The 9019-nt window shown below is 58.3% G+C and overlaps 1 protein-coding gene across 4 annotated transcripts in view; it reads right to left on the reverse strand.

The window, feature by feature from the left end:
- LOC105496296 (DLG associated protein 4) overlaps positions 1-8626 on the reverse strand; it is a 234076-nt gene extending 225450 nt beyond the window's left edge. For 2 of the 4 annotated variants that reach the window (XM_011766607.2, XM_071079373.1), the window contains exon 1: positions 8482-8626. The gene's annotated coding sequence lies outside the window, so the exon portion shown is untranslated. The remainder of the gene's footprint in view (positions 1-8481) is intronic. The other 2 variants (XM_011766608.3, XM_011766606.3) reach the window with 1 other exon arrangement.
- Between the last annotated feature and the right edge of the window lie 393 nt (positions 8627-9019).

A 9019-nucleotide genomic window follows, 5' to 3' on the forward strand; every position in this document is an offset into this window, starting at 1 on the left:
CTACACACACCACACACACAACAGATACCAAACATACACCACATACAGCACACACACACCAAACACAACACACACACATCACACACCCTACACACACACCACATACCACAACACACCACACACCACATACATGCCACACATCACATACATGCCACACACACCATACACATGTCACACAGACACTACACATACACACCACACATACATACCACACCATACATACATATCATACATCCACACTCACAGCACATACCACATACACACCATACATGCTTCACATGAACATACCACACACCACACACACACCATACACACCATAGTCCCACACACATCACACACACCACACACACCACACACACACCATACATACATCATGCACACCACACACACCACACACACAGCATACGCCATGCAGCACACACACACCACATACACACGACACACACACTACAAACACCATACACACCCCACACGCACACCACAAATAGATACATGACACACACCACATGCACATCACACATACCACACACCATACACACCACATATCCTACACAGCACACACATCACATACCATACACATCATACACACACCACACCACACTACACACACCACACATACATACCACACACACATACACACACCACACACACACTACACACTACACATACACACAAACAGCATGCACACACACACACCCCCTTCACATTCCCTACACACACACACACACACACACACACACACAGAGGGAGTGGGAAGGACCCTGAGGGCGGCCCTCCCTCCCTGTCCCCATCGGCACTCTCCCAGAGTCCCCTGTGAACCAGATCTACGAGGGTCGGATGCATAGATGGGCAGAGGTGGGCCTGGCCCCTGGTCTAGTCAAGATCCCCAGAGCCGCCCGCCTTTGCACGCGCCTCTGCTCCCAGCATGCTGTCCCTGGAAGGCCTCGTGCACTCCCAGTCCTCCGGGAATCCCTCACACCCCGAGGTGGCAGGTCCCTGAGGAAGTGTCAGATGCCAACACCCCTTCTCCTGCCGCCACACTCACTTTGAGGATAGGAGCTGTAGGTCAGGTGGGGAGGCTCAGAAAAATTCCAGCAGTACCAGGTGGGGCTCAGAGAAGGGCAAGGCAACCCCAACATCACCTCCTGACTCTTGCTGCGGAAACTGAGTCCCAGAGAGGGCACAAGGAGCCCTCATAAGGAGTGGCCCAGCAGGCCTCTTGCCTGGGGTCTACCTTCTCAACTGGGTGCATGAATCACACACACCTGGGTTCAAATCCTAGCTCTACTACCCACCAGCTGTGCAGCCTCGGTTTCCCCAGATGTAAAACAGGGATGACCACAGCACCTTGCTCCCTCAGCTGCAGGGTGTGCCCATGGAAAACACAGGCGGCAGAGGGTCCTGACTCTATCTCCAACCCAGCAGTCTCTGGACCACAGCCCTGTCTCCCCAGCAGCAGACCAAGTCCAGTCAGGAGCTCCTCCCCAATTGCAGGTGACCCCCTAGAGCCGTCACTGCAAAGTTGCCTGGTCAGCCCCAGAATCTCACAGCCCAGCACACACAGTACACACAGTTGGGAAAAGGCAGGCAAGCATGCCAGGGTCACACAGCAAGGCCTTGGCATGCTGAGACTCCAACTTGGGCCCTGTTCAGCTGAGCCTCCAGCCTTGAGCCTCCCACTCCCTGAGTGGATATGGCAGAGCTGAGGAGGTGTCAGGGCTTGGTGGCAGCCACAGAGGGAGAGAGGCAGGCAGGCGGCTGGGGGTGGTGGGAAGAACCTCTCCCCCTGTCTCTAGCAAACCCAGATTCCCGTTTCCAAGCTGCACTCCAGAGTCCTCGGGTGCTGCGTCACTGCACGCAGTCAGCCCACAGTGGGCGGAAGGAAAGGCTCCCTCCCCATGGCAGGAGCTGGAAGACAGAGGGCGGTGGGGAAGCCAGGTGGCAGGTCAGGGGTGAGGACAGTGAGGACTCCCTGACACCGCTCAGAGGGAAACCCAACTCGTTTCATCCCTGGAGTCACAGAGGGCTAAACCGGGAAAGACTCAGAAACCAAACTCCCACCTCTACTCCCACCGAGTAGCTGGAGGCCCAGAGAGGTGCAGGCAATCAGTTAGGGACACACAGCAGCAGCAAACCTGCTCGTTCCTCTTACTACAAACCCCCAAATACCCAGCACCCATGTCCTGGCAGCTGCAACAAAAAGCCTCCTGGACCCACCTCTGTCTGCCCCCGCAGGCTTATCTGTCACTACAGGAAGAAAAATACCTGAACCCAGAGGCCGAGTGCTCAGTCTCAGCCCAGCACCTGGGGGGTGCAGAGTCCCACTGCCCCCACCAGCACAATACCTCTTCAGGACGTGGTTCTGATCCCCCATCTTGAGTCCCAGTGCAGTGCCAGGTACACAGCAGGCACTCCATAAGTGCCTCAATAAGTCTTTTGCTCCATTTAGACACCAGGATGCCTGCCCCATTTCTACATCATCAAAGACAGAACCTGCCCACATCTTTGCTTTCTAAAGATGACCCCCTCACGCACCAAATGTTCTGTTAGCCAGTTTTGAAGCAGACTCCCAGAGGTGGGTGACCGGCACAGCCCTTCTCTCACCTAAGCAGAGTGCAAATGTGACTGTGGCTGGGGGGTGGCTGCACTGTGTGTGCGCATGCGCACATATTGAGGGCTCTGCCCTTTCCATGAACAGTCCCAGAAACCAAATATCTTGTTCTTCCTCACCAATGGACTGCCGGTCATGGTCACTCCTTATCACCCACATCACTCCCCGTGCCCTGTGAGAAGCCTGAGAGATGCGCTGGCTTAACCAGAATTGTGTGCTGGGGAAGTGCAGAGGAGTCGGGAGAGAGGCCACAGTTCTCTGATGCCCATTCCTCAGTACCCGCGAACCTCATAGTTCAGATGGGGCCCCTGGAGGGGCTGGAGGAGTGGTGGCCGCCGACAGCAGAGCGGCCACGGAGTCCAAGGGTAGTCCCGAGGCTGCTCTCCAGACCGGGCCCAGCTCTGCCCCCAGCATGTCTGTTCAGGTTTCCCTAAGCCAGGAACTGGGACTGCTGCACTTGATTCCCTCCTCACTCAACGCTTGCTGTGGAACAAACAGGAACTTCAGAATCCCCAGAACACGGGGCTAAGACCAGCCTCTAAACTCTAACTGACTTATGTCCAAACCCTGGCCTCTGTCTTCCAGTCCCTGTCATGGGGAGGGAGCCTTTCGTCCAAATGCTGGCACCTCCACTTCACCAGCTGTGCAGCCTTGGCTCTCTGTGCCCCAGTTTCCTGTTCCATAAAATGGGGGTGATAATCATAACAGGGTGTGATGGAGGCTGAAAGAGAGTCCAGGCATCAAGTATTGCATCAGTGCTCACTAACAGAGGGCTGAGCAGTGCACATGGCCTGGGAGATGGTCTAAAACGCTTTGTTGAAGGAATGACTGAATGAAAAGAAATGCTAGCCAATGATACAGTTATTATTATTATTATCACCGTCAACATCAGCAGGGATCCCCAAGCCTGGTTTTGCAACCAGCCCTGGTGAGGGGTGTAGCAAAATTCTCCAAACAAAATGTGCTTCCATTCATTTTGGGTTTTTGAAAAGGCCACGTCAGACAGCTTGGTGGCGAGGAGGCGGCGTTGCGAAACCTAGCACAGAAGGATCCTGGGCCCCGCTCCTTGGCTCAGGAAATAATGTGCGATCTGCAAGCGAAAGGCCCCTACACACTGCCCTCCCGGCAAGGACCCAGTGAGAGGGGCGCCTCGGCTGAGGGTCCACCCCCCACCCTCCAAGTGACTTTGGGCAGCCACCCAACCACTCTGAGCCTCAGTTTCCTCATCTGTCAAATGGAGACAATATCCCTTTTCATTCCTAACCCTGGCTGCAGCTAGGATGGGTGATCAAATGGGTTCTACGAACTGTAGAGTACTGCACACCCCTAAAGGCTTCAGTCCTGGCCCTGGAGGAGCTGCCAGGAGATGCTGTGGAGGGGATATAGGAACAGAACAGGCAACCCTCTCCCCAATAGGTCACAACGAAAGAATGTCTAGTCATGTGAGTCTCAAAGCGTCCCCCCATATTCTGATGAAGTAGGAAGTGGGCCTGTCTTTGGTACAACACACAGGACTCCTCAGTGACAGCTTTTCCCAAAGATGCCCAGTGAGTTTGCTCTCCAACCCCCTCACTCCCTTAACCAACAGAGTCATCTGTTAGAAGAAACTGCCAAGCCTCGTCAGCCCCATGCTGACGCCAGCCCTGGGAGCTTACACACGAGAGCTGCCCTTCAAAGCCACTACAGCAAACCCGGTGGCTTGCTCTGGATTCAAACCCTGGCACCTCCACCTCACTAGCTGTGCAGCCTTGGAGACCTTACTAATAAACTAAACTAATGCTCAGTTTCCTTGTCCAGAAAACAGGAGGAGAGCCCACCAGATGTCCCAAGATGCAGGGCTCTCAGGATCACAGACTTCGGACAGTGGAAGGCAGAAGGCCCCTCAGAGATCACCAGGTCCAAGTCTTCACTCTATCAAGGGCGCCCAGAGAGGGGACACGCCTCATCCAAAGAAACACAGCAAATTCGCAACAGGGCTCCTAGAAGAGTGGATGCCCACCGTGCTGCACCCTATTCCCTCCACCACCAGCCTCCCTGTGGCCCACTCAGGAGTGGCCACCTCCGCTTAAAAGGACACATAACCCGCAGCATCCCCAAGCTCACCCAGCATGTGGCTGCCTTCCTGTCTTTATTGATGCAGTTCTTTTCTTTTCTTTTTCTTTTTCCTTTTCTTTCTTTTTTTTTTTCTTTTAGAGACAGGGTCTCACTATGTTGCCTAGACTGGTCTCAAACTCCTGGGCTCAAGGAATCCTCCCACCTTGGCCTCCCAAAGTACTGGGATTACAAGCATGGGCCACTGTGCCTTATCCATGCAGTTCTCACAGCCAGCAGTGTCCTTCCCCACTATTCTCCATCTACCCAAATCCCCAAAGCCTCCAAAACCCAGCTCAAGTGCATATCCTTTAAGAAGCACTTCTGGCCCTTGGACAGCACCAGTCTCCATCACTAGGGAGCACCTGGCAGGATGGCTGCAGTTTACAGAGTGGGATCCTCGCAGGTCTGACTCTGTGTCCCCAAGCCTGGCACAGGGCTGGGCACTGAGTGGGCCTCAGGAAGCACTAGTAGCCCAAAGAACGAACAGAGGACTAGGAAATGAAAGAGTGAACAGGCCAGTGACCTGGCGAGTGAGGGAAGGCTGAACAGGTAGACAGGTGATGATGTGAGCAAATGAATAGCCACAGGGGGAAATGCCTGGCCGGGGGCACACCCATAAAGATGCTGGGTCTGCCCCAGCATGGCCCCTCGCCCTCTTGTAGAGCCCTTGGGTGTCCCACAGACCTGCTGGGATTTTAGAGGCTACAGGCCTGTAACTCCCACAGATTCTGGCTAAATGCCTCTGTGTATGCAGACCCAGCTGGAGGCCGGGAACGCACATGGACAGTCATGTTGGCAACGGCCTGGCCAAGTCTCCCCCCATTCCCCAGAGCCCAGCCCTCTACTCAGAATGGACCAGGTCGTCAAAAGTCAAAAGAAATGGATGAGTGCCCACGTTGAGCCAAGACATCTTCTCAGCATCAGGGGAATGGCGTGAAGAGGCAGGCGGGACCCTGCCCATCTCTGCACCAACCACACCCAGAGACATCCAAGAAGGATGGGGATGGGGTAATGAAGCACAGGCCCACGGGGCTGGGCACGTGGTGACAGTGACACAGCCTGGCCTGGGCATCGAGGAAGGCTTTCTTCTGGAAGCGATGCTTAAGCTTGGGTGATGAGCAGTAGTTGAACAGGCACATGGGGGAAGGGGGCTGGAGATGTTCAGGCAGAGGAGCCAGCATGTGTGAAGACCCTGAAGCTGGAGGGAATGTGGCCTGTTCCAGGAACTGAAGGCAGGCCAGGGGGACCTGAGCCAAAGAGGGAGGGGGTGGGGAGCAAGACGTGGCTAGAAAGTAGCTAGTTGGGGGGAGGGGGAGGTTGGGTTTCATCCTGCAAGCCATGGCATTTATTGAGTACCTACTGTGTGCTTTCTATTAAAAAAAAAACCCTGCATTCAAGATTGTATTAATTCACATTTCAGAACATTTAAATGAAAGTGTTCAAATGCACTGATGTCAGATAATGCGATTTTCTAATGCTTTTCTGAATGAATGAATACCCATCACAGAAGTATAGGAGGGTAGGGACCACCCGCTTCTGTCACATACAGTGCCCAGGATACGGTTCCTCAGAGCCTCCCCATCATGTGAAACTGCTGGCATTTACGAAGCCCGTGGCTCACAAACCACACAAGAACCTAATGAGATGTCAGTGGGTGCCCCTGATACATCCGATACGTCAGCGTCTCCTGAAAGCTCCAAAGCACACATTCTCTCCTAGTTCCCAAGTGCTGCACAGCCTTCCTTCAAAAACACCAACTCAGCTGCCAGGCAGCTTCATGCCCGGGGCACAGCCCTCAGACCTGCGGCTCCATCTCAAGGCTGGCACCAGCCGGATGCTTCCTGGGGTTCCACATAACCCAGCCATCAGGTCCTGTCCAGCTCACAGTTTCTCTTCAGCATGGACACTGTCTCCAATACCTGACACAGGCTGCCTCCCCCCACAAAACAGAGGCTCCTGGAGGTGGGGACCCTGTCAGCCATTGAACTCCCCAGCGCCCCAGCACAGGCCTCACCAGGCCTCTGGCAGGTAAGTACGGGGTCGCCATGGACACCACACACAGGCACACTCCCAGAAGTTGAGTTGTGCTGTCCCAGCTCCTGGAGGACCCAGGATCCCTGGCCCACCCCTGCCACAGCGGGAGACAGGCACTCTCGCCAGCCCCACGTGCATAGCCAGCATCTCCCGAGCTGCTGGTAACACACTTGGAGTCTGCCGCTGACTGGCCCCAACAGCGGGCTCTGGGGCCTGGTGGTGGCTCCAACACTCCAGCCACCCATCAGCCAGGCCAGAGCACGAGCTCTGCGGCCCCACCCTGGGACCAGGCAGCCCAGTGCCCTCTGGCAGAGAAGGCAAGGGAGAGCTGGCCACCAAGGAGGGACAGAAACAGGGCTCCTCCAACCGGCGTTCTCGGAGATGGTCCTGTACAACTGATTCCCACCACCTCCAGCTGGCAGAAAACAGCCCCCTCCCACAAGTGAGAGCTCAGAGGCAGAGAGAGCCAGGACTCCCTCCTTCCCACTGAGGACTAGTCTTGGAGAAGAGGTGCAATGGAGGTAGAGGCAGGGCAGGCCAGTCTCCCCAGGGGCTGGAACTGCAGCCCCCTCCCGCTATGTCATTTCCACTTCCAGGCGGGTGGAGGTGCCGGGAACCTTCTCCCCATCAGCGCTGCCCTCCAAGCTTAGGGCTTCCCATTCTCAGGGCACCTCCACTACCCACCGCACCCCCTCCCCCTCGCAGAACTGGCCTTTGCCAATCACAACCCCTCCCCCATTTCATTTTTTCCCACATCAACAGTCTCTGACAGCCCGTCTCTTTAACACAGGCAGCGGAGGAAGAAGGGGAGAAGGGACAGAGGAATAGAGGGATGGAGGGATGGAGGGATGGAGGGGGATTGGAGCGGCAGGTTGGGCCAAAAGAGACCAAGGGCCATCACACGTCCAGGTAGCACATGTCCCCTCCCAGCAGGCCCGGCACATCTGGACCCAGCTGGTCCCCGCGGCCACCTGGTCCATCCGCCACTGGGTCTAAACGTGAACCCCTGTCTCCGTGGGGCGCCGCACGTGGGGGCCTCCAGTAGCCATGTGAGTGCCCCCCCAGCCCAGGTGCCCAGGTCAGCCCAGCCCCTCGCAGGGACGCAAACAGGGAGGGGGCGCTATGCAGCGCGTGAGGGGGGTGCTGCCCCCGCCCCCTCCCCAGATGCCTGGTCCGGGAAAGAGCTCGGGAAGAGGGGAGCCAGCGGCTCCTGGGGCTACCGAGGCGGGATCCGAGGCAGCTGGGATGAATGGAGGAATGCCCCGACCAGCATAGCCCTGCTCTCCCAGGCGCCAAGGTTGGCCGGGCACGGGAGGGGTCCGTCTGACCCCCAGGCCGCCCTGCGGATTAGGGGGCGGGCCTGAGAAGGGGGCTTCCAGGCTTTGGCAGCCGCTTGATACAGGGTACGGGGGAGTCCGCGGGAAAAAGAGCCAGAATGCGGGTCCGGCCCCGGACAGGGGTTCCGGGCCCCAGTGCCGCCGCCCCCGATTTGAGGGTCCGGGGAGATGTAGATGGGGCGATCCCAACCAGAGAAGGCGCTTCCCAGCCGCACAGCCGGCCCCTCGGACCCGGGCTCGGAAGATAGAACTGGCAGGGGAGGGGGCTTTTCTGCGCCAGCACCGCCCCCCAGTTCAGGGAGGTCTGTCGGGGAGGAGACCGGATTGGGGGGTCTAGACGAGGGACTGAGCGCGCCGGCCCGGGAAGGGGGTAGGAGCCGCCGCGCGCCACCCCCGCGCCCTCACCTGCGCCGGGCTCTTCGGCCGCCTCCGGCCCGTTTGGCCGCTCCGCTGCGCCGCCGCCGCCGCCGCCGCCGCCTCTCGGGTCCGCTCGCAGGTCCGCGCGCCTAGGCCCCAGCCCCCGCCCCGGCCCCGGCCCGCGGGCGCCCCATGCCTCTCCTCCGGCCGGCGCGGCGCCCCAGATGCGGCTGCGGGAGGAGGAGCCGCGCGGCCCCGGCTCCCCGAGAGCGGCGGGGAGGGGGCGGGGAGCGGGGAGAGGCGCGCGGGGGAGGGGGCCGTGCGGCTGCGCCCAAAACCAGGCGCGGATCTGGCCGCGGGCGCGGGGCTGGGGGGGCCTTGGGGGGGCCCGCGCAGTTCCTGGCGCCCCACCCCCACCCGCGCCCCCGCAACCCGGGGGAAGCGGGAGGGTCTCTACAGCCGGAGACCGCTCTGTCGCTAGCCGGAAGAGCGCTTGGAAATCCGGGGCCGCCAGTCCAGAGAGGGCAGGCTACTGGAACAAGGTCACACAGCGCGGCCCGCGGTGGCACGGGACCCCGGAACCCCA

Source organism: Macaca nemestrina, chromosome 15 (genome assembly GCF_043159975.1).
Source record: "Macaca nemestrina isolate mMacNem1 chromosome 15, mMacNem.hap1, whole genome shotgun sequence".
Lineage (NCBI taxonomy): Eukaryota > Metazoa > Chordata > Mammalia > Primates > Cercopithecidae > Macaca > Macaca nemestrina.